We start from the raw sequence: 5,674 nt of genomic DNA on the forward strand, positions 1-5,674 counted from the left end.
GACGACTAGCCCATAGGCGTGGATTTTTTAAATAATATTTTTCATAAAATTTTTCAAGGACGACATAGATATAGCCATGTTCTTTGTTCTAAGTGTTTGCAGTTGAACTTCGTTTCAGGTTTTTTATTTTTTCAAATGCAGTAATTTTCTTTGAACAAATTTTTTATAAGACAATTGGTTGGAAGGTTGCTGTGGTGGTGGCTGCTTGTAAGATTGCAAGGATGTGTGAGAAGGACACTACAAGTGATATTGAATAATGGAGAATTTGATATGATTATCTGATAACTGAACTTTTCTGATTAAATTGTGGTCAACCAGAATCCAATATTTATTATTAAGTAGAATATCTATCACCTACCTTCCTCCTTGGAAGGAAAACCCCCAATCCTAGATGGAAAACAACCTCAACCAAATGTTGTCATATGTTTTTATTCTATATACTTAACAACTTTTCTCCTCTTGTACGTACTTCTTGGCAAAAGTTTAAGACTTCTTTAGAATTGGTAGTCGAGAGTAGGCGAATGGCAAAAAGTCAAGTACTTGGTAATTCTTCGGAGTTTTTTTTTTCTTCTTTGTCATCGCCCTCGTTGTCGTTTTTTCTTCGTCTTTTGCCACAAAAATTCAGATAAGCAGGCATTCATGCCTTGGCTTTCAAGATGATTATAATGATGTTCTATCGACTTGAAGTATGTAAATATGCAATAACTATCAAACACACACATACATACGAATACATCCTGGCATATGTAAATGTTTAAAGTCACTTATGTAAATATTTTGGTATTATGTATATTTGATGAAAATAAATCTTTACCTCATAATTTATGTACTTTGGTCGTATGGATGGATGGAAGGTTGAGTGCAGCCAGCAAAAGAAATGACTGACGGACTATAGGCGCAATTAAATATGAAAGAGTTGTATTTTAAATACCTATTGAAAATAGTTTTAAAGAGTTATCTTAAAAAATTATTTGCAAATTTAATAAATGAAAAGAAGATTATATACAGGAAATTCATAATTATTGTCGTTTTCAATAAAATAAGTTCAACTTCAACGTAAAACCCCAATACAAACTAATATTCTGTAAACAGATTTTGTAACCACTAACAACCAAAAACGTTGTTAAGAATTGGTCCAGATGGACTTTTAATACCCTCCAACTACGAATCCCAACTATCGACTATCAACTTCACCACTTTGGTTATATTCAACAGATGAATCCTAACAGACATTGAATAGGAGCTATATCTAAATCAGAACCAATTTTCAGCAAACTTAACACACATCATTCTAGACCTTATTCAGTACACTATACCAAATTTCGTGCAAATCTAAATCTGGACCGATTTTCAGGAAACTTGACACACTCAGTCTAGACCTAATTCATTACGCTATGCCAAATATCGTGCAAATCGAAAAATATATAGGGACTTTGCTACACCATTTACTTTAAATCAGACGAAAATATATATAGGAGCTATATCTAAATCTGAACCGATTTTTTCTCAATTTCAATAGGGTTCGTCCGTGGCCCAAATAAGTGACATGCCAAATTTCATCCAATTCGGATCATAAATGCGACCTGTAGTTTGTTTACAATTTAACATGGACAGACGGACGGACGAACAGACGGACGGACATGCGTAAATCGATTCAGAAAGTGATTCTATGCATATTCTCGAAACCATGGTTCCTTTTGAGAATATGCATAGCATCACTTTCTGAGTCAATTTATGCATGTCCGTCTGTAGATGTTAAATTGCAAACAAAACAAAGGTCGCATTTATGGTCCGATTTGGATGATATTTGGCACAAGTAACTTATTTGGCCCAAGGACAAACTCTATTGAAATTGAAGAAAATCAGGTCAAATTTAGATATAGCTCCCATATATGTTTTCGTCCGATTTAAGGTAAATTGTGCACCATACCGAATTAAGTTTCGTGAAAATCGTTTCAGATTTAGATTAGCTCATATATATACTTTTCTCTGATTTTAAGTAAGTGATGCACCAAGGACCCAAAATATGGCCGATAGGCACTAAACGTAAAGAAGTTAGTATAGCCCAACGTGTGGCAAGTTTCGTTCAAATCGATTCATATTTGGATATAGCTTCCAATAATATTTTCGTCCGATTTTAAGTAAATGGTGCCCGAACTCCTCATTTTTGTCAGATTGACGAGAAATTTTGCACAACGTATAAAATTGAGTATAGAATGACATAAGTTCAAATAATCAACAAATATGCGATTAAGATTTGATTTAAGTCGATTTACATAATTTTGCATAATTCTCTATCTATTCAAATGAAGAGTTTAGTATAGTATTACATGTTTATGAATTGATCTAAGTCGGTTCACGTTTAGATATAGATCACATATTTTAGTTCATCTAATTTCATGTCAATGGCCCTCGAAAATGCGACATCTGTTAGAATGCATTTGTTGAATATACTCAAAGTGGTGAAGGGTATCATATAGTCGGCCCCGTCCGACTTTACTACTTTCCTTACTGTTTTTTTATCTAAATTCCTTTCTTCACGCTAAATATTAAAAATACCGATAATGGGGAGATATCATTATATGGGGTAGCCCCCCTATGCTTAAATGGTGGCTAATATATTTCATTCTCGTCAGGTTTGAGTTTTTTACCTCGATATCCTTCGAAGGTAGAATGATTACAATAGATGGCTAAATCGTCGTATAATTCCATATTTTGAGTACGGAATATCCATCATACTTTGGTGGTGGACAACCCCAACAAACGGAACCCAACCCAAACAAGGGGTTATATGCGGAGGGTCCCCAAAAAACGGGGGTTGAATATTTGGGTAGGGAGATCTGTTACCAAATAGGAGTCTATATTTGAGGGGTAAATAAAATGTACTCCATTCTATGGTTTAGGGCATAAAAATGTTATGAAGCCTGAAAGCAAAAGAATGTTCAAATGTTACCGTTAATTTCATTAATTTCATTAATAACCATCCTAGGAGTAGTAGTCTCTTTATGGTGGAAAGTATGTAAACTAAAGTAAAATGATTTGTAGAATTGATACCAGAAGTTGTGAAAATATAGGCTCCATCAATGTATTTTATAATGATGCGAACTTTGGACCAAAGTAGTCAGTTACCACTTTCATGAATTATCGTACGCACCAGCCAACGAAAAAGGCACATTTTAGAATATTTTAAAGTTTTTATACAATCATAAGTTTGAAAATGATTTTTTTTCTCAAATTAGTTCAAATTGTGGGTATTATTTCGATTTACATTGACGCATTCACCATGTCTGTATGTTTCACGCTGTGAGTTTAATTTTTCAATGTTAAAAAGTGTCAGTACTTCTGTAAACAAGTTAAAAAGTCCTAAAGTCCGACCCGTCAGAACTGCTTATACCATGTGTATCGTATTCACATTTTCTCAAAAAATGGTAGGGTACTGCATATGGTTACAATAGCATCGCAAGCTAGTAGTATTTGGTAAAAAGAAAAACCAAATTAAGAGGGCCTTTGTATGGGAGCTATGTAAAAATCATGAACCTAAATCGGAAATTTTCTGCAAAGGAGCTTTTTATTCACCGGTAATCCGGAACGCCACTTCAGAGTAACGAAAATGGGTCGCGTTACGGCCTCTTCGCCGGGAAAGGGTTATAAAACTTAAAGGGACGCAAACATAGACATATATATATATATATATATATATGTAGAAATTTTCAACATTAAAATATTTTACCCTACAGGAACCCAGAGAATGTGTCTAAATCCTTAAAAATAGGGAAGATATAACAGTATTTTAATATGAGGACTTCGTTCAAATCTTCTCCTTGACAATTTTCTGCACACCATTAAAATCAAAAGTAAAACGTACCCAACGTCCCCGTTCTCTAGGCCTACCTCTAAACACATACCACCATTGATAATTATTGGTAGGGAAATTTGTACCTAATGAAAATCCAAAATATCAAATTAATGCCAATTCTACTAATGTCTCTTATATAATTTTCAGCACTTTTATTTGGCACTTTCTAAAATTTTCTTACCGCTTTTTTAAACAAAATCTAGCATTTTTTTATTATTTGGCAACACTGGTCGCTTCTGTTATCTGGGTATTAGAAGACTAATCGGTTCAAAGCCAAGCTTTTATGAGGCGGATGCTATTCTGTTACAGATCTAATGTTAATATTCCTCCTTGACTCCATGGCAAGGTTTTACCTGTTCACGAGCCTCAGCACCCTGTTAACTACCTCTATGACAATTCGTACGCTGTTCTTGTAAGCGTCTTCGGAGTATAAGATTCTTTACTTACATTGAGATCAGATTTTCCAATAATCGCCGATCTTAAGGGGTCTGCCCATTCCCGGTTTGAAAAAATTGAATTTTGGTTTTCTATTTAAATCAAACATACACTAATTCAAGAATATGCCTTTAAAACTTCAAGTGAAAATCTTAACAACTCTTGAAGATATATGTATTTATTGTGTTAGCATCAAGTGACGACTAGAGTGATTCTCAAAATTTGAACTAGTTTTTCTCGAAACTGTATCTTTACAATTGGCGAACACGATTACATACTTAAAAATTAATAATCCGTTTTACAATTTTAACACGTTATTCTGTACATACATAGCTTTAGTGTCAACTAAGATACATGTAATCGGTCAAAATCTTCCAAATCGAGTTTGTGGTCGAAAAAGGGGGAATTTGCAGAAAATCAAATTTCATAGGCCCGCTATTTGGTAAATTTTTGTCCCTATGTCATTATGTGGCAAATCTTCCTACCACGAGTTATCAATATTAATACAATTTTGAAGACAGTCTTTAGGAGGTACATGACGGTGCCTCCCAAATTTCGGTATTTTGGGGAGTTTGTGGACATTTTTCATCGAATTGACTGTAATTTAGTATTTTGAATTTAAATAGGGTAAAAATCTTCCAACAAAAATTTATCAAACGGTACCGGCTTTTATTCGATATTTTGAGAATTTTGTGAAGTTTTCGTTATCATCGTGAGTCAATTGACCCTTCTCGATTTACAACTTTAAATGTGGCATTTGGTTATTTTCCACTGTTACGTCTTGTTCACATTGGAAATTAAACATTCATTGTTCTGCGTTACAGAATGAAATCCAAACAAACATTAAATTCATACCAAACACGTGGTAATTACGATTCGTTAAACGTTTACAGCATTGAATCACCATTGGCAACAGAAACACACACATATATTCACACACGTTTCTTGATAAAGTGAATGGTGAGCATGTCTCATAGTCACCACCAATTGTATGAACCCAGCAGACTCACAGAACTACAACAGTATTTGCCAGCGCACAGATATGTGCCCGGGTAGCTCAGTCGGTAGAGCATTGGACTTTTAATCCAAGGGTCCAGGGTTCAAGTCCCTGCTCGGGCGAGTTTAATTTTTTATTTTTTTTTTTCAAAATATATTTTTTTAAATAATATATTTTTCGTAAGTAATCGATAATTAGGAAATAAATAAAATTTAATAATTTGTATTGTCATATTAGATTTATAGTAAAAACAAATTACAGTTTTGTAAATTAAGCATCAACATGGAAACTATTTCTAATATCAACCAATTATTAATATTGGGCCAAATTACGGGTAGCCTCCATATAACTTTAGCTTCCATTTTTCATAATCTTGGGAGGTTTCG

The 5,674-nt window shown here is 33.8% G+C and overlaps 1 non-coding gene across 1 annotated transcript; it reads left to right on the plus strand.

Moving 5' to 3' along the window:
- The first annotated feature begins 5,337 nt into the window (after positions 1-5,337).
- Trnak-uuu (transfer RNA lysine (anticodon UUU)) lies at positions 5,338-5,410 on the plus strand. The gene has a single exon. It is a non-coding gene; the product is annotated as a tRNA-Lys (tRNA).
- The last annotated feature ends 264 nt before the right edge of the window (positions 5,411-5,674 follow it).

Source organism: Musca vetustissima, unplaced genomic scaffold (assembly GCF_032173495.1).
Source record: "Musca vetustissima isolate MV318-11 ecotype Yass unplaced genomic scaffold, APGP_CSIRO_Mvet_v1 utg33797, whole genome shotgun sequence".
Classification (NCBI taxonomy): domain Eukaryota; kingdom Metazoa; phylum Arthropoda; class Insecta; order Diptera; family Muscidae; genus Musca; species Musca vetustissima.